Raw genomic sequence first — 25,539 nt, 5'->3', positions numbered from 1 at the left:
TTAACTTGCATCTGCTGGTGCTGCTACACTGCAACGCAGCGATTGTTTGGTGCAGGTCAAGGAAGCCAAGTGGAGTGAACCCTCTTGGAGCCCTGTGGTATGCTGCACTTCATAAGCAAGTTTTGCTTCACAGCTTTAAACTCTATATATGTGAATAAGTTAGAAGACTACATTTCTCCTCAAGAAACCGAAGAAAATGAAAGGCTCGAATAGAACATGCCTGCACTGCTTTAAAAAGTACTCTGAGTGGTCCCACATACATAGTCTGCGCACTTGCTGCCTAGCTTTACACTTTGCTACTGTATTAAATAGTGAGCATTTTTTTTCCTGCGCGAACCAGTGCAGAATGACTCTGGCAATCAGAGAAAACAAATTATCATAAACACTTTCGTCACATACAGTCAGAGACTTGGAAATCTTCTGGTTAAAAAGGACACAAAGAGTCCGCCCTACGTTCTCCTTTGAAATTAGGTTGTTAATACATGTCTCGAAGACTTCTTCACAAGCTTCAACAAATAATATGAAAGAAGCAGAAGGAACTGAGAGGATTCCAAAGTGGGAATCGGCAGTTCCTTTCACACTCAAATACAAGAGCACTTGATTTCTCTCAGAAAAACACGCATTTTCTGTCCTCAACTCATATTTCTGGGATGTTCCTACACAGGAATGAACCTTGAGGAATAAAACCAGCAAAATAAACCATGTTGTTTTCTTCTATTGCCAAAGGGTAGTTTGAAGGCGAATCGTCTGCCGTGGTAAGAAAAACTGTGCTTCCTAAGGCAAGACGAGGAGAAGGCGCCAAAAGGCCTGCTGGGAACGTAGCAAGGAGAGACATGTCATCAGCACAGTTTGATTTTTCCGACAGCTCGAATAGGTTGCTAATCAAAAGGTGCCTGAACGCAGCCAGAAATTGACAGAAAGTGGAGTTCGTGTTTGCACCTGATTTTGAACGTATAACAGCAAAAGTGTTTTCAAGGGTGTCCTGGTTCAGATGGCGGTTTAAAAGGTGGGAAAAACCGCAATTAACCGCGAGGTGATTGCTGAGCAGCAGTAGAGACTTAACTGTTAAGCAGAAGCCACGAATGCAGTGCGGCTGCCTTCCACATCCGAGTACTTGCAGGCTCTTAAAAACCAGAATGCACTCTTTCAGAAACTCCTCATGGATAGAGCCGTTACAGATTGCAGAGGCATATGGCGTCTTTGCAGATTTCCGCGAGCGATTTAGGCTGTCAAAAAGACGGTCGATTCTTTCAACGAATCTCGCTGTGTGAACAGCTGTGACTGGCAATTGCTAAGAAGTAACAAGGGTACACATTGCAGCTGCGCAGTGATTGCTAAACACTTGAGCTGCTAGCTTCACCGACATCTTTGACGAGAAGGTCAAATTAAAATGCTTCTCCTTCAGCTTTGGCATAGAACCGATCTCAAGTTTACGGTCTTTTTCATAAGCTTCCTTGATGTAGGAACTTTTCACTATGTAATCACCAACTTTTTAGTCGTATTTAAATAACATTTTTCTTGGTCACTTCAAAAGGTACGGAGCATCGAAAAGGAAAAAAAAAGTGGCTTCCCATTGATCTCTACGTAAGGCTTTTCGGCAGTTACGATGCTTGAAAAAGAGACACGTTCTGGCACCGTTCATCGCATACAACAGCTACCGGCTTCAGGCCAGCGTCCACAAGGGCGCTGTAGCACTGGAAAAATATCTTTTAGTACATCTGAAGGCCCCTTTGCGAGCAAAAAATAGCCAAGCGGCTGCTTCCACGGTGTTCCGACTCCTTTCGCCATGAACATGAGAGCCTTATTTGCCAGTTTTTTGCCTCGCTGTCCACTATGTTCTTTAAGTCTTTCAAACCTGTCAGACGAGGGGTTGTATGAAAGCTCTTTTTTATGTGCATTTCATCAAAGACAATGCTGCAGGCCCGATCGGCTCGAGGAAAAGAAGCTGCCCGCCTCTTTATCAGCTCGAAAATGCCAGGGTAAAATCCAATCTTTAGTGGCACACGCTGAAGCCATAGCTGCAGTGACCTCACTGATGGCAGCCTGAGCAGCCGCCTGCAATACTTATAGCCTTTGAGGCTATGAAAGTAGAGGCCTAAAGCCAAGGCTTTGTTGTGGCTGCACCATCTCTGGCCAAACCGGCTAACATCGCTCATTCTAAGCTGGGCTTCAACGAGTGCGGCGACACGAGGAGACACATGAACGCGGACTCTCTCAACGACTTCGGCAACAGTCCTCATCTGACGTTGTCGTTGCAGCCTTCTTTGCAGCCTCTTGTTACGCTCTTGAAGCTGTCGCACCTTGGCTCTCAGGGCGTTCATCTTCTTGTTGCCGATGCTGCGGCTTTTGTCGGGTGCTGCAATTTGACAAATGACCCAGATCAGGTCTCAAAGAAAAACTTGCATTTGCCATCAATTTATTAAATGTGTAATCTATTCACGCTCAAGAATATTCCTCAAGGATTTGAAGTGTATTTAAATAAGAACAGCAAGTGTGACAGACTACACATATGCACTTCAAGTTTAGGAAAGCAGCAGTACATCTTTATGTCGGACTAGGCGCTTCATGTTGGTCAGAGACCTGAGAGTCCAAAAAGACAAGGGCGCACACAGAAACATGCACGTCAGAATAGGCATCCAAACCGTGAAATGCATTTTCTTAAAGCTTGACCATACCTTACTTATGCCCATGGCATTGTAACACTGAAGCGCTCGCACAACAACAGGCGACTAAAGTTTGACAGATAGGACAAGGGACCATGACAGGCTCAGCATCACACACATATGACCACGGCGGCTTTTCGATAACTTTAAAAAACACTGTCTTACGTGAGGTTTTCCGGGAAGACTTATGATTCAGTGAAACCGGTTCAGCTGTTTTGATTTGACGGTGTTAACACCTGCGTGTGGAACATTCTTTTTGTCTTTTTGTGTGCTTGACAATGACAATACCGTGAAACAAAAATGTGGTGAACTTTGAACAAACTTCGATTTGTAGCTGCCAGCTAGTCGGTCTGGTGTTATGTGACCCCTTGCGTCATCTGCTCTCAAGATAAAGTTTAGTATCCCCTGGTGTTTTTCTAGCCTTGGCTTTTTATTTTTGCGGCCTGATCTTTTATACTTCACAAAAAAAAAAGTTCGCATCATAGAAAGCACTCATATTTGTGAGAAGGCCCAGCAGCACAGCCGGAGAGAGAGTCTCTAGGCGACGGTGAAGAAACCAAAATCTCCATGTCAGCCACGTCCCCGCTGGACTCTTGAGCAGGAGCAGCATCTTGACGTAGAGCCGTAGCTGTGATCAACCGCAAAAAAGAAAGAAAGAAAAGCTTTTGTAAAAACTGCAAGTAAGAAAGCAAGTTCAACAGTGTTGAAAGTTGGACGAGTTGATCGTTCATTTAAGCTGGCAGAAATAGTGCCTCTCTGTGTACTTTTACTGCGCCTGTCTGTATTCGCGTCTCCAGCTCGACGCTCGCCCTCCCGCGGCGGAAACGGGAAGCGCTCTAGTGAGGGTCCCCCGATTCTCCTGCTCAGCGGGCATGGCGGAACTGCTCGCGATCATGGCTCGCGAAATGTCGTTTCCAAATGCAAACAACACTCTTCACTGTCCCAACGTAGTGCTGCAGCCGGTATGGGATTGTACCTTACTGGAGAGTTTTAGTATTGCGCATAGAAGCAAACGCAAGCGGTGTGCGTTTGCGTTAGAGTTGCGTGCCCCACGTTGTGCGTGCGCCTCATCGCCATGCGCCATCCAAGACCGCGATTTCGGGCTCCGCGCACGCGCAGTGTGGAACGCGCAAAGCTAACGCAAACACACAGGGCTTGAATTCGCTCGTATACGCAATATTAAAATTCACTACTGTTTCACCGGCTTCCAACGCCAACGAAACGTGCTGCAGTGAGTAGACGTGCAAGCAGGTAGGCGTTCCTTCGAAATGGAAAGGCTGAGATTGGCAAAACGACGGCGAGCAAATACAAAAGTAAAGAAATGTTACGAAAAAACTAGTAATTAAAAAAGTTGTTTCTTTTTTTTAACTTTTGGGCATTTGGTCTGGAAGTATACTGGCGGCGACTTTGGTCGTTTCGCCGATTGTCAAAAGTCGCGACTTTGATAGCACAATATACTTTACCCACAATTAATGTAATTTTACATGGATTTCTTACATTAGCTAGAATGTTTTCATTGAGTTTAGACTATTTTTATTTTATTTGAAATTAAAAGGCAGCAATTTGAACCAGTGATGATAATTGGCACAGTTTTCATTGTCATATTTCTTCGCGCGTTTAAAAGTAGATCATAAGCAACAAATTATCTTAGAGCTTGAAGAATTATTTAGTCATATATGTGAATTTTAATATTATTATTAATACAAATCGCGGCAGTGTATGCCTCTTATTAACGTTAAGATCACGAGAATACTCTATTTAACCATAATAGTCTTTCCAGAAAGGTATAATTCTGTTTTATTTTTAGCATATGAAAAACTCTGACATAGTTATCAAGATAGACAAACAGTTAAACGCTGGATGTAATACGAAGTCCTACGCGTCACGCGGTGCTATAAACACACACACACACTTCAGCTGTCTGACTCGGATTCCGTCTTGGGTTGTTGCAGTGAGAGCAGCGTTTATTAGTTTATGCGTTTCGTGGACATATTGTAAAAATTGGAATTATTCTGTTATTCTTGTGGTGGGATAATTGTCATTATTTCCCATGAAAATTATCTGAGCGAGAAAAAGGCAGCGAGAACGCACAGATATCAGCACTGATTTTTTCAACAACGAATATCAGCCTGGATTGAACAGTATGTCACAAAATAAAGTTTCCGCGAACAACTTTCTAAGTAAATATTTACGATGTGAGACACATCTTGAGTCATGAAAGAATCCGAAATTAAGACCTCTATCGAGAAATTAAATCCAAAATAGAGGTAAGTTTCGGTTTCGCTCCAGAATTAAAACGCTCATCCTTCCGTAATTAATACGCTAAACACCGTTCTTGTTTTCAGGATAAAGAGGTGACCTGCGCTCATAAAACATTAGCTTCCTCGTATTACCAGAAATAATTTATGTCGCTCAGTGAAGCCTGCACACTAGACAGGCTCAACAGCGGCACGCATCTCTGACCCTCACTAAACCCGCCATCTTGGAAAATGAGTGGCGCCACCTATAGTTAGTTGGAGTCGCGAATACTCCTTGTTTCCTGTTTTACGTCAAGTTGCGCTGTTTCTACCACTTGAGAAAGCAAGCTCACAAAGAAAAGGGAATGAAAAAGATAGCACAAGCAATATTCGGCCACCACTTATTATTTTCCCCTAGTCGACTGTTCTCTAGTAAGGTGCACGAGTATGTGTGGTCCAATGAAGCCACAGAAATCCGCTCTGCAAATTTAATGTGAACTTAGCAAAGGAGAAGAGGAAGTCCTCCACTATTCCCCTATTTGAATGCATAAAAAGTATATTCACCTTCTTTTATGACAGGTTTAATTCAGAAGACTGGTCGTCAGGGTGACTACAGGAACTCCACCAGTCTGAGTGGCCGGAGTATGTGCAGCTCGATGAGGCTGGCGAAATCCTCTCTGCAAATTTAGCGTGAAGTTGGCCATGGAATAGTAGTTGAGTTCCTTCCTATGTGTCTATTCTAACACACGACAAAGAAAATCACCTTGTTCCCAGGAAAGTTTCATTTCGGAAGACTGGTCGTCAGGGTGACTACCGAAGCTCCGTGAGTCTGAACTGCCGAAGCATGTGTAGCTCAATGAGGGTGTCACACTCACCTCTGCAAATTTATGGTGAATTCGCCTATTTTAACACAAAATGTAAATCACTTTCTTTCATGGGCAGCTTTATTACGGAAGACTGGGTGTCGGCAAGGCAAAAGATGGTCTGTGACGTTGATTATGTCACCTCAAGTAAAACATGTCATTATAAACGGGCCTGAAATGAACTTCTAGCAGTACCTCTGTCCATGTTCAACCAGCTTTTCCCAGCTAATCTCACCTAGTTCTTTTGCAAAATGCTCAAGTCATGAAGACCATGAGGTAATGCAGTAGTGCTGGCAGTTGCTGCCACTTTATGTTAGCTACAGTGGAAAAAGCTCACCATGCAAAACTGCTGAACCTGGAGAGCTTTTGCTGGAAATGTCGCCATGTGTCGTCCCTGCAAATAATATAAAAATGTTATGAGCCCACAAAAGCCATATTTCAACCCCATGTGGTAACCATTTTTCTAAGACCGGGTTAACCATGCTTAGTCACGAAGTGCATGGAAGGTTTATTGGTCTGCTTACTTTTTGTGGCAAGCACACTTGGCAACGCATTGTGACGGAGGTGTCCAGGGCGCAGGAGAGCGGACTCCTCGAAATGTAAGGAGCAAACTACCCTGTCTCATAGCTACCATGGAGTCTTCCCCTGTAGACTTCGGTTGTTGCAGAACCGAACCCAGGCTTCGCGCCTGCAGATAAGGCATGATGCTATGAGGGTGCCGTGAATACTTACGAAAAGAAAATGTAGCCAAAATGTCCACAAACCAAAGCAAATCAGTGCAAGGACCTTAACAAATGCATGACATCACTGCTCTGTGTACATCATGAAGAGTAAAAACACGAGTCTTACGCACAGATGCCTTTTTATATATCTGTGTTTTACCACTGATAACCACCTTGATGATCACGACACTAGGCTCCTCAGAGCCAGGCCGGTACAGGTAAATTTTAATATCATGGACACTTTTATAATGACGGCACACAACGCTGCGAAGTCAGAGTGATTTCGAACTTAAAACATTCCTAGTATAACATATTACGCATTTCAGGTGTAGTTTCTTGTGCACATCCAGTCAACCCCAATAGTTTTAGGTAAAACTAACAACAAGTAAGAGGAGACGGAACAAGGGGCATACATCACACAGCAGGCATGTCACTGGCAGTAGCGAAGTCTCACCTTCAAGAGTCGAGGGGAAACCGGTGCAGTGAGATGCCAGCCGTGCGGGTGTTGCTTTCACACATTTCCACGGAGCACCGTTTCTTTGCGTATCGCGCTGTGCTCATCGTCGCAAAAGACGTTGAGCCCCTTGGGCGCAGTAGCGTCCAAGATCCAAGCGCACGACAGCCGAGTTCCCGCGCAGGTAACTGGGCTAATCACGCCCGAGCAAACAACAAAACTCCCGAAACGGTGTTAACTGCCGCTAAAACAATTAAAAGCGAAGAGCACGTGGAGGCCCAAACACAAGCAAGCAGACGGACGTCAGCAGACTGCCTTTCCGCGCGCCACGAGGTCTACAAAAAACTGCAAATATCACTATTGCCAGTCGGCCTTTTTGCTAGTGCGTACAGAGGACGCTAATAAGAAGTATGCATAATAGCAAAAACAAAGACAGTTTTGAATTTTGTAGCGCGTTAAATATGATTGATATTATTTAATAATTATATTTAGCTTGTTTAAAAATACCAATGATTATACTTCTAGTCACAAACTAATAAATTTTAATAATGTTTGTCCCCACCTCTCCTAGTCGCGCTTCAATCGCATCCTTCACGTGACCCTCCAGGTCGATGTCGCTGGCGATTTGTTTTGAACCGCTTTTTGGCCGAAGCTTCGCTACCCATGTACATATACCTTACCCTGACTATATTACTCTATGGCCCTGGCGGCACGCACGCGCGCGTCGGTGGGCCGATAGCGCGGCGCATGCGCACAATCTAAATACGAGGGCCCGTTTTCCGCAAGAGTGTGCCACCTCCGGTTCCTTTTCGTTTCGAACAGCAGACGAAAATTCTGGCGGTTCTTCAGCGCCAAGTTCGAGCGATGGCGTGCACGTACCTTGCACGACAAAAACGCGCTTGCACTGTTAATGCACTGCCTGCGCCGCAAGCGTAGGCGGTCAATGTAGATAAGGTTCATCTTTGACAAGTGCACGGTCTACGGTACTTAAATTTCCTCGTGTCGTAGGCTCACGGGTGAGGACGAATTCCCTCGATCAGGTTCTCGACGACCGAGTCCGATTCTTCAAGCATGACGCCACATGGAGTGGTGCTACTGTCGTCTGCTATTGCTTGTATTAATAATAATAATAATAATATCTTTATTCCCATCAATCTTGATAGGGGAGCCCGAGGAAAAAGCTGCGATATGCAGCTTGACTGGTCCTCGGTCCTTTTACACTGGTCAACGGCAAGCACTGAGAAACAAAGATGAAAATCACATTCAGTAGCACCTGAAGGTATTGTTAACAGAAAAAGGAAACAAAACAAATAACGTTTTATGAAAACAATGCATCATGTACAAACATATCCACGGAAGTCTTTGAAAGTCAAGTTTTCAAGGGAAACATCACTACTGCACAAAGTATTTAACAAATTTGGAAGAGTAAATTGAAGCATTTGAGAGCCCTAGTTAGTTCGCTGAGTAACCATCTGCCACTTCTGCGCGTGACGAGTAGAATACAGTGGTGAATTTTTTTCCAACAATGCAAGATTTTGTACAAACATGTGCCCTTTATTCTTTCACTCTTAAAACTGGTGCAAAGTCGATATGAATACAATTTGTGAACATCAATTATCTTATAGGTTTTAAATTACTACTTACTACTACTTATTCGCCGCGCTTGCCGCGCGGGGGCTGCCGGGAGCCAGCGCGTGATGCATCCTGGTCCGGCGTCGCTGGCGCGGTCGGCGCAGAATACGGCATGCTCCATTTTGGCGTCAAGGCGGTCAGGCAGCGTCCAACGCCGCCGGTCGCGCCGGTTACGCCACGACGCCGGACGCCTCCTCCGCTGAAGTGTTGAACAAACTGTAGCGCCCTCATTTTGGGTAGTACAAGCTCACCTGATTGAGCCTCGCACTACTTATGGCACGTTGGTTGAGCTTTTTTTTAATTCTGTGTGGTGCTCAAGAACAAAAAAAAACACCTATGGACGACAGAATGGGCCTGACTCAACGTTGCAAGACAATCGAAAATGCGAAATTCATGACACCACCGATAGGGCACGCGACTCTTATCTCTGGGTGGTGACGTCAGAACACCTGTGTCGCGACGCTTTCATTTTGTTTTCATTTGCATGTCTACTTTGGAACGCGTGAAACTGCATCTCTTGGCTCGGTCTTAGCGTCTTAGCTTCGACGGCGTTCGAATTTTTTTTTTTTTTTGTATTTTCATTGCGATCTCGCGCTCCGCACCAGAACAGGCAGGCTTCTGCATGCGTGACAGTTTGAAACGCTAAAATTTGTACTACCCGAAACAAGTCCTAAAAAGTCTCTTTTCGCAGCACCCCCCGGGCAACGCAGGAGGCCTTTAGAGCGTCGGGTTTTCGGCGACGTGACGTTGCTGTGACGCGCTCGTACGCGCGCACGCGTTACGTCGGAGTATAACAGAGCCTCTAGCGCTTGTCACGCGACGTAAGAGAATAGCGTTTCTCCGCCGCAACGCAAAAGCCCAAGCAGCTCGCGCTTGCGACGCCACCAAGTTACAGTCACAATTTTGATTTCACACACGAAATGCTGTAACTTTAGGAACAAACAAGTTTTTTGGTACAGAGTACTATTTTGTGATGTGCGCGGCTGAGAACCATCACCGGGCTACAGACGTTTTCGCCATGACGTGGCCCCGCGTGCCACGAGATATACCGTCGACGGCCGGAGAAAAGGCACGAGCGAAAAAGAAAGAAAAGAAGTAGAAGAAGACAAGCGGTCCGAGGAGCTGGCTGACTGTTGAGTTCGTCCCGGTTCGACTAGGCCGGGAACTCAAGAATGTGCTGGCCTGGCCACCGCTCCCGCTGAGTGCGTCCTGGTTCCAGAAGGCCGGGAACTCAGACTCGTCAGCGTGCCCTCCGCCCTCGCTGGGTTCGTCCGGACTTCTGAAGACCCGGAACCCAACACTTCGATCGCTCAGCCATCTCCACCTTCGCAACGACAGAAGACTGCAAGACTCAACTTATGACGAACATTTTTCTATTGGCTTTAAGAACTGTGGAAGTCGCGTGTGTAACATCTCCTGATATCGCTTTTCTAAATAGTTTTGTAGAACCTTTGCTAATATCATTGCTGTAAATATTTTTCTTTATATCTTCTTTGTTTAAACAATTCTCAAAGCCAACGGTCTCGTTCTTATTATTTATGACACGACATCCCCACGAACCTACGACAAATTGGCGTCCGCGACAGGACGAGACTGTTTGAGCATTGTTTAAATAAGAAGGAGACTATGAGTACGAAAGAATTGATTGGGCTTAGAGAGCGCTTGGGGCTGCGCGACGTGGAGTTGAGGGCTTGGGTGGAGTCTGAACAGGCGCAGGAAAAAGAGAGAGAAAAGCTCTCACGTGAGGATCGCGCAGCCGAGAGAGAGGCGACAAAGAAGAAGTTAGCTGCTGTACGCGCGCTAGCCGAGTGCGAACGCGAAACTCTGTTACTGAAAGTCCGGTTGGCAGAGGCCGAGAGTCAAACCAGAGTAACGGCAGCAGGCGACCGAGGTGCGGATGGAGGCTCTTCATGGCTAATTAATCCGCACAAGATGATCCCACCCTTCGATGAACGACGGGATGATCTGGATGCGTATTTGAAACGCTTTGAGCACATCGCAGCGGGATGCAATTGGCCGAGAGAAAAGTGGGCCACAGCTCTGAGTATGTGTCTGAGCGGGGAGGCTTTGAAGGTCTTTGGTCGACTCGGTCCGGAGGATTCGATGGATTACGAGAAAACGAGGTTAGCGTTGCTGCAGCGTTTTCGTTTCACCGCGGAGGGTCACAAGGAGAAGTTCCGTGAGAGGAAACCCCAAGACGGTGAAACCGGAAAACAGTATGCAGCAAGAATTGCCAGTTTCTTTGATCGCTGTGTGGAACTTTCCGGCACGGCGTCTACCGTTGAAGGGCTACGAGACTTGGTAGTAACCGAGCAGTTTCTTAATAACTGCCACAGCCGACTAGCGCTGTTCCTCAGAGAGAGGAAATGCAAGACTCTCAACGAGACGGCTGAGGTGGCGGACAGTTTCCTGGAAGCCCAACGACGACGCAACCTTCTCGTATTTGGGGAAAAGACGGAGTTGGGGGACACAAGAGCAAAGGAAGTAAACACTACCAACAAACCTCTGGTATAATGCTTTGTATGCGACAAACCGGGGCACAGGGCATCTGACTGCCGTTCGAAACTGAACCAACTCTACTGCGTGTACTGCCGTCGAACAGGTCACGATGCTAAGACCTGCACAAAGGGCAGCGACTCGAAGGAAGCTTCCTGTTGTGTGTCTCTAAGAAGCAGAAAAAACATTTGCATCAGGCCTCGGAACCTAATCCTAAAATTGAAGAGGGCGATAGAAACGGTATTGATGTTTAGCGACGGGAGGCCAAGACAACGTACGTCATGCCTGTTTTAAAAGGTACACTTGACGGCCAGTTTCTCTCCGTCTTAAGGGACACTGGTAGCAACACTGTGGTGGTGCGTCGCTCGCTCGTCCCGGAGGCAGCACTCACGGGGACCACAGCCACATTGCGGCTGATAGATGGCCGAAGCATCGACGTTCCTCAGGCGCAAGTGGATGTCACCTCCCCCTATTTCACGGGGACCGCAGTGGCCAAGTGCCTGGACGCTCGAATTTACGATGTAATAGTCGGCAATGTTCCCGGCTCGCGTGACGCATCCTCTCCCGATCCTCATTGGAAAGAACCGGCGGGGGCCTCTAAAGCACGGGGAGAAGATCCCATGAATGACGAGAATCCAGAGCATCTCGCTCCCACTTCGATCCTAGCCGGAGCAAGTGTTACTGGGCTACGCCGAAAAGCGCCCACCGTTGAAATTGGCGCCATGCAGGTGACCGCGAAGAAACCCGTGCTCGCCGAGCGGGTGCTGGGCACCGTCCAATGGTTCAACGTAAAGAACGGCTATGGCTTCATCAACCGCAACGACACGCGGGAAGACATCTTCGTCCACCAGACCGCCATCACGCGGAACAACCCGCAGAAGGTCACGCGCAGCGTTTATGAGGGTGAGACCGTCCAGTTTGACGTCGTTGTAGGTGAGAAGGGACGCGAGGCCGCCAATGTGACCGTTCCCGACGGCGAGCCCGTACAGTGCTTCCCTTACGCCATGGACAGAAGACGCTTCAGAGGTCGCTGGTTCCCGAGACGGAGTCAACACCGACCGATGCCCAACCCGCGCCACGGTGTGCAGGACTCCGACGACTTCCATGATATTGTGCTCGTGCCAGACTTAATTTGCCGCAGCCGCAAACGCCACCGCAGCGATGGCTGCAGCCTGGGAGATCCTTCTTGCGCCGCCACTACCGCCGTCCCAGAGAAATGAAAAGGAGCTCGCTACCCGCCGAAGACATGAAACCCCACTTACAGTTTGAAGCGGAGGCCGAATACGAGGACACCCCAGCCCAGCGGGGCCCACACCGACGCTTCTGCGGGAGGCACTTCCGCAGGCGTGGCGGAAGGTCTAGGAGTGATCCACGGCGGTTCGACTTCGAGAAGGAGCCCAGGGACGTGCCGGGTTCGTGGCGCAAGCCGAGACCTAGGTCGACGTCAGCGTCCCCATCGAGGGCGTACGCCGGACGTAACCAGGGGTTGAGCAACGAACGCTCTTTGGCAGAAAGCGTTGAAAGCGCTCCGAAAAAAGACGGAAAACAGGAAGAGCTCTATGCGTCTGCAAAGGGGAAGGCTGAGTCCAAGCATTCCTTGGAGAGGAAAGAAATTCGCGAGGAAAAGTTCCCGCCGCAGACCGAGGAGTCGGTCATCCATCTGTGAAGGAAGCAACCTTGCAGAGGCAGAATGGTCGCTACTACGATTTTTGACGTGGGAAGTAAGAATGAATTCACCTTTTTTGCTTGTGTTTTGGTCCGCATTTCGTGCATATTTGGTTCGGCTACCAATCGCGTCTTAGATGTGAAGAAATTGAGAGGAGGTTTCGCGTCAAGTGAAAGTTTTGTGACGATTGACTTAAGCGCGTTTTCTGGTATCGTGAAATGAAAAAGTACGCTGGGAAGGATGTTGAGCCTGGCCTTGCAAAAATAGTGCTTTCGTGTTGAACATATACGGGGCTCCGAAATGAAGGTGCAGATTACATGAGCCGCCTAGTCTAGTTGAGAGAAAGTATGGTTTACGTTCGGTGATGAATGCATGCGGTTTGAAATATTTGTCCTTCAAGTGTTTTTAGTGTACGTTTATTGATATGTGTAACCTTCGCGAACCCAACACAGTTTTTTTCTTTTTTTTAATTTGTAAAAAGGGACTCTTGTGATGTGCGCGGCTGCGAACCATCACCAGGCTACAGACGTTTTCGCCGTGACGTGGCCCCGCGTGCCACGAGATATACCGTCGACGGCCGGAGAAAAGGCACGAGCGAAAAAGAAAGAAAAGAGGTAGAAGAAGACAAGCGGTCCGAGGAGCTGGCTGACTGTTGAGTTCGTCCCGGTTCGACTAGGCCGGGAACTCAAGAATGTGCTGGCCTGGTCATCGCTCCCGCTGAGTGCGTCCTGGTTCCACAAGGCCGGGAACTCAGACTCGTCAGCCTGCCCTCCACCCTCGCTGGGTTCGTGCGGACTTCTGAAGACCCGGAACCCAACACTTCGCTCGCTCAGCCATCTCCACCTTCGCAACGACAGAAGATTCCAAGACCCAACGTATGACAAACATTTTTCTATTGGCATTAAGAACTGTGGAAGTCGCGTGTGTAACATCTACTGATATCGCTGTTCTAAATAGTTTTGTAGAACCTTTGCTAATACCATTGCTTTAAATATTTTTCTTTATATCTTCTTTGTTTAAACAATTCTCAAAGCCAACGGTCTCGTTCTCATTATTTATGACACGACATCCCCACGAACCTACGACATATTTCAATTTGGTTTAAACATGAGAACGCGACGGGAGCGGTTGACAGGCCATGTCCGCTTGCGTCGCCTCGGCAAGAGAGGTCTCGTGTACTGACCTTCGCACATCATACCTTCGCCGAGAAATGTTCGCGCGACGCAAGCATTAAGTTGCCGGGGTCGTTGCCAAGCCGCGTACAATGTTGTCCCGTATTGAAAATCGCAGTCGCGAGGATGCCGCCGACGTCGCACTCACGATGCCGCCAAAGCAGCCACGGACATAATCCTGGAAGCCACCATTTCTTAACTCTGCTCGTCTTGGCTTTAGCCAACTGCTCCCCAAGTAGCACAACACGCCGGGTTGGGGATGGGGCGGTATTGGCCTGCCGGGATAACGATACCGGCCAGTACCGGAAACGCCCCAAGGGGCGACATCGGCCGGGCCCAATGCCGGAATCCGGCCGGTACCGGGACCTTATTGGGAAACCGGGATGCCGGGAATACGGGATGTTCCCAGCGAGCTCCCGACACAGATCCCCGGTATGGAACCGGTGGTACGGTAGGAAACCATCAGTGTGCCAGCGTGATTCCGGGTCAGAGCCAGTCCAATTGCGGATTAGTCCCAGCGTAAAAACAGATCAGTGCCAGCGTAATTGCGGGTCAGTGCCTGCGAAATTGCGGATCACCAGCGTATGCGTCATTCAGTGTACCCAGCATAGAACCAGCAGAATGCTAGCTGTGTCAGGCTTTAAAGCCCAGGAATGACATCCTACTGCATTTTTGAACAGCCAACTTCTTAGTAGATCAAATTGACTTAAACGTGGAAATGCTAAATTTCTCAGTCCAAACCATTTTATTGGTTTTCATATCTTTTATAGGTGCTGACCGTTTTTAACATGTTTTTCGGACTTGAACTGAAAAAAGCCGGTTTAGTATTTGTGCAATTTTAAGAAACAATTCTGTGTGAACAATTGACTTTCTCCATGTATACAGTATACTCATGGCAATTACTGTATACTCGTTGAGACGACATGTCCCATTCATCTGTCGCCCAGATGCATATTGTGGGTAGTACAAGAAGGGAACATACAAAATGTTTTTTACCGTGACATTCTTTATTGTGACTCGTGCATCCATAGCAGCTAGCTCCTCAGCCAGAGTGTCCCTCATCGTCAAAGGCGGTTGGAACCACCAGTGGAGTGTCCGTCTTTTTAACTCTATTGCCCTTGCCCGCCTCCCTGCCCGTCAGCCACTTCTGCACCGCGTCCACGCTGCACGAGTGCGACTTTGTATGACACCTGTAAAGAAAGTTGTCAGATCACACAGATTAGTTGCGGGATAGGGGAAGCCAATATCTTGCATATTGGCACTGCAGTTTGCGAGCGTTTCCTTTGTGTAAATATGGGTCCCTCACCTAGCCTGCAATTCAAAGGTGACAGAAAGAGAGCACCACAGAGGTGGAGATTGTGGGTTTGGCTACCACGCTAAGGTGCAGATTCTACGGAGGCATATGGCTATTTCACGCAACATCCTATTCATCTGAAATGGGGGGCGAGACGGGGTGGGGTGCAGAGATGAGTGCCAAAAAAAGAGCTAAACTTCCCCAACTGACACTCTACAGACCAAGGCCTCTAAATGGTCGTCATTAGATTTTCAACCTGGAAACTAAGAGGATAACAAAACAAGACCAACAAAAACCTTTTTTCACAATTCCTTCAAAACGCTGCTTTTCAGTATGAAGGTTCCGAGAATGCTAACACAGGAGATATTTATAATAGAAAATGCAAATCAAATAAAAAAAAACGACAGGAACTGTTGATTTAAATTTTGCATATTGCAAGATTTAACGGGAAACTGAAGCTGTTCTGTATTTGAGGAAGAACACCAAAATCGTCTTGATATGGCCTCCAGGATCACAAATATCGAGTTTATTTTTTCAATCTGGTGCATGGAGAAGCAGAAATTAATTTCTAAAGTACAGCTGAAGCTCCTCCTTCCCGGGGCGTGACGTCATGCTGGGAGTTTTCGGAAAATTGAATTCGTAAAAAGGTCAGAAATAAATTTGTAAAATTTATTCCTGACCTTTTTCTTGAATTTGAAAAAAGGTCAGAAATAGACGCCACAACTGGCGTCACTGTGGAAAAATACAACTAGCAAGCTTGCAATTGCACGCGCCGCCCACACGAGCGACACGTGCTTGGCGCCCCAAAGATCCTAGTACGACGTCACGGCTGCTCTGAGGTTTTTCGTGTTTTCTCGCGTCTAGTTACACCTTCGGGGAAAACGAAAGCGATATTCAGATTCACAGGACAAAAATGCGCCAGAAGTCACCTATAACTCGTTTTTTTGTCCAGAAGTGTTTCAGTTTCCCTTTAATTGTCAACATATTTCAAAGATTGTGCTTGTCTATAGAGCTCCAATAGAGATACCATCAATTTAATAGCTAGTAAAGAATATGCATTACCGATGACCACCTTACACATCACGGCGTCCTTGAACCTTGACTTTCCTTGGTAGCCCAGAAGGGCCGGAGAACTGCTCCTGGACTTGCTTTGAGAACAGGCGTCCCACCATCTCTCGCACCACGTTCTGCAGGTTCTTGCTGTCTCCTAGAGACACGAGCTGCCCCTCCTAGAAAGACAAAATGTGTTCTCAATATGTCAATAAAGTTATTTATATGCAGATACAATGGTATGAACATGTCTCAAGTAAGAGAATGTGAATGCCCAGGTAAATGCAGCAAGCCACACTATACATGCATCAAAATTTTACAATATTTACTAGAGAGAGAATAAAAAATATTAGAATATATGGCAACTCTACTTGTCTTAGACGAAACCAGAAATATTAAAATATTTCCCTCCATACTCTGCTAAATCTCAATAGTCAGTCAAATTCGTTGCAACGTTCAAATTGTGCAAACGTTTTGATGGATCCTCTTTGCCCATCAGCATCCACTCAGTAATTTTAATAATGTATGTGGTTCTCAAAACAGTGCATTCAAAAGACCCTGCGCATCTTGACTTTGTTAAAGCTTAGTCTAGCTGCCGGTTAGTCACCCTGCAAATTTATCACCTATTTTACGACTTTACGAAGACTGGAATTGAAAAAGGCATAAAAAGGCAGGAATTGACCAAAACCGTCATCATAGTTGCAAAAAATGGCAAAAGCAGCACAGTATGAGTAGTTACCTTTCCATATTTTTGTTTAGTGCTGACTCAGTGGTGGCCCTGTAGGCCAATGAACCAACTTACTCAGCTCAAGCTCGCCTCGTGTAATAATCGATTGTGCGACTACCGTATGCTATGCCTGGAGACACAGCTACGCATGCACTCACACCTGCTGAATAAAGTAGCGGATGCAATGACAGTTACTCTTTCACCTTGGAAAATTTGATTTCCTCTCATAGGGTGACCTTCGGTTAGGACTGGTTAACATCTCATTTTGGAAATGCACTACTAATGTAAAGTAAAGATGGAATTAAGATTTATCTGGCAACCCCTTACAAATTTGTTTGGGCATACGCATATGGTGGGCACGCTCAAAAGCGATTTTAGACCAGGCTAAAAGTTATTTTCAAGCATGTACCTTTACTTCTGTAGCAGATGCCGAAAGCGCAAATGAATTTATCGCCCTACATATTCAGATCTCTTGACTATAGCCTCAAGAGAGAACAGGAACAAAACCAAAAGAAGCCCATAATATACAACAGCATCTCGATCCTTCTGTCAAGCAAGCATTAAACATAAAAAGCATGCAGGCAGGTTTGTGCGTGCTCCACACACATACTCACGGCGAGAGTTGTTGCAGGTGCGGAATTTAACTTCTAAGGATAAAACGGGCAGAAGTGTCGTAGCAAATCAGCATGATTTATGATTATTTGCAGGCCGACATATTGTAAGCACCCAAAGGCAAATGTGTTGGGCGATTTTACTTCCCCTGTTGTGAAATGTTTTACTTAAAAATATTTCAAGAAGCGGCAGTTGAAAAAGACTTAAAATGCCGTTCAATGAGGATGCACATGAAGGCCTCTTGTCTACACGACCTTCGGGTGGAAAGAACTGTTCAAAAATGTAAAGATGCACAAATATTTAATTTTTGGTGGCCACCGTCCATCATTTCTCCCTTTAGTAGCCTCTATGAAACGCAGTTTAACAATTTCAAAAACTTTACGCAGGCTACTAAAGCTGACTTGCAAAACGTGATACTGGCGTTGCGTCACCTTGACACAATTCTGTCGCAGGGTTCAGTTTAAGGGTACCCCTTACAATAAATAGCCTCCCGATGTGCATTGGCTGTGCATGCACTCTGCTGTTATAAATAACAGAAGGCCCGTAATGAAGGGACGGCAACTTACTCATTTTTAATTTGCCACTGACTGTGTTTAAAACATAATTTGGGTGGGCATCCATTTGAAATATTACGGTAAAAGGCTTCAGTCCACATTCCAACCCCATTAGCATAAATCTTCAGATAACCCAAGTTAAACCACAAAGTAAGAATCGCAGCCTTGTACCCGTCAATATTGTGAAAAAGAGGACACATAAATACCGGCAGTGTCCTGTTGGTGAAGTTCTTCAGCTGCGCTTCTGCAGCACTAAGCTGTTCCATGTTGCGGAGAGGCATCAGGAACAGCTCGGGTGGTTCAGGCCTGGCCAGTTCCTGGGGCGTCACCTGTTCCCCAGGCCTCGCCTGCTCTCCCTGGTGCTTGAAAGACACCACGTGCCCGAGCACCTGCCCAACAGACTTGCAGTTCCCTGTTCTGCTGCTGTAGGTGCCCATTCTGGATGTGCAGGTCTATCACGGCCTAAGCAGCTGAGCGTCGAAGGCTGCAAGATAACCAAGGCATAAGAAAGCATTATCCATTTTGCTGATCAACATTATGCACTGATGATGCGAAGAAACTTTTTCAGAAACTTGGGTTTCGGGAAGTTTCAGAAGAACGCTTGAACCTTCAGGTGCTTCGGATGGTTTGGGTAGCTTTGGAACGGTTGCCAGACACAGTGAGTGTTTCAAATTTTTTTAAAAATTTAAGAGACATTATAATTTGTATGCAATATTCATAAATGTAATAAAAAAATCTGTTAATCAAATAAACTTTCTGAAAAGGAGACACGGCCCCAATTTTCAGAACGTCACAGTTTTGGCTTGTATGGTCAAAATGAATGCTCCCACAAAGTTTTATGATGTTTTTTGACAATCAAAGGAAATAAAAATACTGATTCGTCGGCGACGCACGCGAGACGCGCTGCGCTTGGCTGCGATAAGCACCAGTTTAAAAATCTGATATATAGGTCCGTGCCTATTAGGCCTTGCTTGGTGCCTGTACCCTTGTTGGAACTGCCATTTTCTGGGCTTTCAGGACGGCCTTTTTTTTAACTATCAACCGTCTAAGAATGGGAGAGAATCCCGTTAAGAACACTTGCCTTGGTATAGAAAACGAAATTGGCTGCAAGCGGCTGCTCTGTGGTCACATGATACCTCGCGCCTAGGCATACGACGCTTTAGAATGAATTGGCACTTCCAAGTAAAGCACAGGTCATCCATTGCGCCCCTTGTTAAATAGCAGAAGTTCCCAAAGCAACTTTGTTTTCTATCGTTTCACTTGCAGCATACAGTGTGTAACAGATGATCCACCTTTCTTCGGTTCTGGTAGCAGACGACGCAGTGGCGTCTTGTTTCCCGCAGCAAATGACACCCTAGGGCAGACAAACCCTCCCTCTTTACTAACGTTAGCAGGCGACGTGTCTGTTAAAGAAAGGTCAGCTCCCTCAGTACAAGCCTGCCGAGATCTCAATCTCACAAAACACCAAAATCGGGCCATTGGTACAACATTTCAAGGTACAAACAGAAGCTGCACAGCACGGCGCCGAAGCGAACTTGCTGCACCTAAAAACAACACTCTAAGCTGTCCGTCGAACCTCACCAGAGTAGGACAGCACCACGGCCGTTCTTGGCAGCATGCAATGCTTTCCCACAGCATTACGAGAAAGTTTTGTGACCAGTAGCGTATTGAAGAACTCGGTCACTACTGTGATTGTGCATGTGTCACTACGAAGATTATGGAGCTAACTAAATTGAGCAACTGCCGCAAGCTAATCTGGTCAAGCATGCTAACAGAGGGCAAATCAAAAACAAAACGTGTGCTAGCACAATATCAGGACTTTAGATAAAAAGGAACAGTACAAAATAATACTTACTGTATTTCTGCAAACTTGATGCTCTGAACGAAGGCCAGTCAGAGTCTGGTGCTTGGCCCGGTCGCACACGAGACAAGATGTCCGCCCCAGGCATTTTGCTTGGCCACCCGCCGTTGTTTCATACTCAAGTCGAACCACAACAGAGGGACGGACGCCACCGTTATTTCGTCATTCTCTTCGATGAACTGTACTCCTCCTCACTAGAATAAAAGGCGTAGTAAGACATGATGTTCATTCAAGTAACTTCACACTGTCAGGTCTTCGCAACCTTTAGCATGTATTATAATAACTCCATGGCTATATCCCCATGCACGGCCACATTGAAACACGACGTCGCATTCCGGTATACGCCAAGTAATAAAAGTAGCAGTAAAAGAGAAAAACGGTGCTCATTTCGCGTAAAGGTCTGTTTACACCATGCTTTGTAGCTTTTTACTTGCAACGGTTTCAAGATACCGCGGTTTCGTGCAATTAGCTTATTTACATCCAGTTTTTCAAGCAATGGCAATGGCGTTTCGACTATACTCCATTCATTTTTAAGCTGAGACTAGAAGCTCCGCCTTCATCGCAAGCTTTCTGCCCTTGCTAACACAAGTGCGATCACGCAGGCACGCGCAACCAAAGCACTGCAGAAGCCAGCGAGCTCGCACTGAAGGCGGAGATTCTAGTCTCAGCTTAGGGGCGAACGGAGTATACATTCCTTGCATATGACGACATGCTAGGTAAGGACGGGGCCCTGTGCCACGCCGGTGGTGGACTTCACAACGCGCGGTTGTGCTTACCAAGGCGTAGGATGCCACTAACTGCCTGGACATACCGTAGAATACCGTGCATCCGCCCATTCCACATTAAGCGCCCATTACCAAATTTGTGAGATCTGAGAAAATACGCACAGTACATTTATATGTAAAATTGAAGACCTATCCCCCATTTTTTTGCGATTATTTCCAAAGTTTGAGTGCGCGCTTGCCCGGTATTTAACGGTACACCGTATTTTCATAGAAGGAACCTAGTTTTGTTTGATGTGAACTCGGAAAAACGAGTGGAGCTTACGATGATGACGGTTAGCCAGTACGTGCGGAATTTTTCAGCATTGGTGCGATTGCGCTACAAGCAGAAAGTTTCGATATACCGCTAAGTTATAATAAAAAAAAAATGGTGTGTCGAAAAAAAAAAAAAGTTGTATTGCGTGCCGCAAAATTTGACGAGCGGCTCTAGGAGTCGCCTGTAGAAAAATTGTTACGACTTTGCGAAGTATGGCAAACAATGCAAATTTACCGTCATAATCTAAAACCTGATGCAAGGATAAATAAAATAACGGACAAGCGTCTCGCGGACGGCACAACCCGATGCCCCGCCAGCAGCGTCTCGGCGAGCTAGCATGCCTCCACCAACACGGCGCGGTCGCCCCCGGAGACCGCCTTGATCACCGGACACCGCGCGGTGCCAGCCACCAGTGCTAAATCCCCCCCCAACACACACACTCACTCACGGATTAAGCGCGACGATGGGATGACGAGCGAGCGGGACGGTGAGACGACGCTCCTACTTCTATCTTCTCCCCCACTTTTCTCCCCTCACCCTACCCCAAGTGAGTGACAAATGCGCCTAGCGCGCGTACACGATTGACTCTATTCCGCCCCCCCCCCCCCCCCTTAATTTCACTTCAACGCTTACAACACACGGAGGCCGCCGACGAACGATCGCCGTCTCGCCGGGCTAGCGGCACGACATTCGTCCATACTCGGCGGGGGTCCCGAAGGTGCGCTCGAAGCGTGGAAACAGCGCGAAGCAACGAAAGGCAAAGGGCATCTACACTACGAACGGGCAGAAGCCGATGCAAAAACGTGCGCGAACGTAAACAGAAAAGTGCCGCCGCTCGCCAGTACGAAATAATACGCGGTCGCATCCCTTTCCTGCTGCTCGTACTTTCTCTTACTTGACGGTTACTCCGTCTTGCGGGACATCACGACGAAACGATCGTCGGGATACGGCGAAAGGCCGTCAACACCGCCGAGTCCGACCACCAGCAAGCGTTGTTGAGCGGAAGTTGGTTCACTAGGCCTACATACGACGAAACCGACAGAACACGAACATCAAAATCAAAGCACAGGCGGTAACTTCGAGAGACTTCTGCCCCGCATAGATTTACATTCAGCGCTTTCACTCGCCACCACGGTCACATACAATTTTTCAACCCTGGAGCCACCGTACCTGAACCATGCCGCGATCCACGCCAACGTCCCGCTCGCCATTTGTGTTTGCTCACCTTGTCCGGCTTTGGATTGGATGCTGGATCGGCTTTCTAGCAGAGTCTATCAACAGCTGGCTCGATGCTGGATGAGGTCTGTTCTAGTCTAAACACGAAGTCGGAAATATATAATTGTGCTACTGTGCTACTCTATAATAAAAAAAACAAGAAAAACGGGGGCACAAAGAAGTACACGACGCTTCGACGAAGTGCCCTCTGGGAACTAGTTGGCCACTCAGTTTCGGTTTCGATTGAGCAGCTTCCTTTCATGCTATCACGCCGTGACCGAATGCGCCGCTTGAGTTTTCGATGATCTGACTTTTCACGAACGTACAATACATTCATTCTCGAACGGTACAAAACGAAACGAGAAAAGAGTCAAAGTACAGGCTAGCTGGTGGAAGTTTTCGTTTTGTCAACCATTTCGTCGTTCACCCTGATACCTGTCTGTTTTTTCTGTTACTTCTGCTCTTCAAAAAAAAAAACCAGTCTCAGGGTAAACGACGAAATGGTTGACAAAACGAAAACTGGGGTAATTTCCTTGCACACAAATTACTGCACACAAATTACTATGGTGTCTTCCTCGTGTCATCATATATCGCCCACTCAAATTTTTACGCTGATAGGAAATTAGGTTTTCGCAAACGCTGAGGTCGGCTAGCTACGACGGAGGCTCTAACAAGCGTCTCCTACTCTTCGCTAAGCCTTTTTGGACGAGCTTTTACTGACGCCCAAGATTTGTGTCTGAACGGTGTGTCTGAAATTATCTCGGCATACTCAGTCAGGAAGAACGCAAACATAAATATTACGGCCTTTACTAACCGTCAAATGCGCCTTGAATAATTTCGTTCTTTTGCTTTGTTAAAACGGTTTGTGTGGGGGAGTGTGCCTATATGATTGCAGAAAAAAATTATGTGCATACGCGATGTTGAATATTAGCGGAATGCAAGCGGGTGGGGACTTAGCTTCGTGCAGTGCTGCGGGTCAGTACAGATAAGAGATAAGGTGCGTGTTCAAATTGAGCTTTTCAATGGCGCCTCCAAGTTTTACCTCACGTACTCAGCCGTATTAAGAAAAACAGTAGTTGCAAAAAATATTATTTCGTCTATGGACGCATAAAACAAACAAACTTCCTGACCAGCTGCAAAGGTGCGAGCTCGATGTATGCAAACTTATTGGTCGTTACAGCTTGTTGACTCGTACACAAGCAAAATACCCGAGCTACGCAGCGTCGAGATTCCCAGCACTGGCTCGTTCACATATATCTCGAAACGCAAACAGAAAGGCTCGATAGAGTATAAAAATACAACAAGCATGTGTGAAGGCAAGCTATACGTCTCGGGCTTGTGCTATAGACTCGAGGTCTGGCCATTTAGGTTAGTTTAGAGACCAAAAATGATGCTCTCGAGACCAAAAAACGTGAGATCACGGCCGTTAATAGTCCACGCTGCCGATCGAAACCGAAACCATGCCACTCTCCTCCCTGGCCGACTAGTTCCCAAAGAGCAACGCGCGCCGTGTTGCACGCAGGGGTTTATGGAAGTAGTGACCCTTTCTGGTTGAATATAGGGTGCACGTGATGTTTCGATTACGATCATGCAGAATGATGTAAAAAACGAATGTGCCGCCCAAACTGTGTCTTCCTCGGACAGACCGCTCGGACCCGGAGTAGTTCTCCGAGCAGCCTTTTTCGGGGGAGTACGATCTTTAGTCACTCGCAACATTTCAGTTTCGTTATCAACGTTGCCGCGGGGAAATGAAGGAGTTTCGCTGTTTTTTTGTTTCGATTGCTGGGTGGGCTCTCTTGCTGTGCTTGCTTTCGCTCCTCTTGTCATGACCGACTGGCCCGAGCATACTGCGGCGCTGACATCGTCTAATAAAACGCAGTAGCAGCGAAATCAGCGACAGCGACGAAGATACCAGCTTAGCTCCAGCTCGAGTGACGACGAGGCAGCCGTTCTCGGCGAAGTCTTTGCCGACTCATTCGCCTTGCCAGCGAAGAGGCCCAAGATATGGCGTTACGTCGAAGACGTTGTGCACACCTATTCGGATGAAGAGCTAGGTATGTCGTTTGCTAGAAGACAATACGACAAATTCCCCTCAGATGGAACTCGCCTGCGGAGATGACGATCGCTTTACGGCATGCGTGTTTGGTATTGCTTAACAGCCCCTTTGCAAAACGTACAGCGCCACGACGGCAGGACATTTTATCAAAGCATGAAATTCCGATCAGAACTTCATGCTTTCAGCAAAATAGCGATGGGAACCGAAACTGTTAAAAAGCGAGGGCAGACGCTATGAAAGCGGTGGCAGCGCGTGCAACTGAGTGGATCGCTTACTGAGGCCGACCGCTGAACGACCGCTTGCGCGGAGCGCTCGGGATCTGCCTGGGCAAAGGGCTGGATCGCGCATCCCCGCTTGGTCGCTGCAGCTGCAGCACGAGAGTGAAGCCACCGATCGGCGATTTTGCATGTTGAAAAATCGCGTTTTTGGAGCGCTTCGGAGGCTGGCGGCAACATGCTGAAGACACGTTTTCTACTCGTTCGTAGTCAATCGTCGAAGAAGCTCTTTAAAACCCTGTGTAAACCCTGAGACTTGCCGTTGAGAACATGTGGAAATTTTTACGGAAGCGCAGTGCCGCAGTAAAAATGCCCAACTCATCGAAAGCAAGTTTCGCCGCCACGATGCAACGCGCAGGTCACGAGCGACCCGCGCGTTGCATCATTGGACTTTTTCCATAATGCAACGTGCGGGACCCTTGTGACGTCACATGTGACGTCAATTGTGATGTCATTATAGGAAACGTCCCATAATGCAATGCGCGGGTCACGAATGAGACTGCACATTGCATTATACGACGTTTCCCATAACTCAACGCGTGGTTACGCCGACGGCGACGTTGGCGTCGCCGACCCGCGCGTTGCATCATGAGACGCTTCCCATAATGCAATGCGCGGGTCACAAATGAGACGGCGCGTTGCATTATGGGACGTTTCCCATAACGCAACGCGCGGTTACGCCGACGGCGATGTTGGCGTCGCCGTCGCCGACCGCGCGTTGCATCATGGGACGCTTCCCATAATGCAACGCGCACACGCCGTCATTATGGGAAAGGCCCCATAATGCAATGCGCGGGTCACGAGTGAGACCCGCGCGTTGCATTATGGGACGCTTCCCATAATGCAACGCGTGGTTTCGCCGACGGCGACTGCGACGGCGATGCCGCTCAAGCCGGAAACGGGCGTCTAAAGGCCCTGTTATACTCCGACGTAACGCGTGCGCGCGCGCGAG

At 47.3% G+C, this 25,539-nt stretch overlaps 1 pseudogene; it reads left to right on the top strand.

The window, feature by feature from the left end:
- The first annotated feature begins 11,348 nt into the window (after positions 1 to 11,348).
- On the top strand, positions 11,349 to 12,892 carry LOC115322755 (annotated as a pseudogene).
- The last annotated feature ends 12,647 nt before the right edge of the window (positions 12,893 to 25,539 follow it).

This window comes from Ixodes scapularis, unplaced genomic scaffold, assembly GCF_016920785.2.
Source record: "Ixodes scapularis isolate PalLabHiFi unplaced genomic scaffold, ASM1692078v2 PGA_scaffold46__3_contigs__length_2488377, whole genome shotgun sequence".
Taxonomy (NCBI): Eukaryota; Metazoa; Arthropoda; class Arachnida; order Ixodida; family Ixodidae; genus Ixodes; species Ixodes scapularis.
Note: the sequence above shows the minus strand (reverse complement) of the source record. Positions and strands in the feature narration are given on the sequence as shown.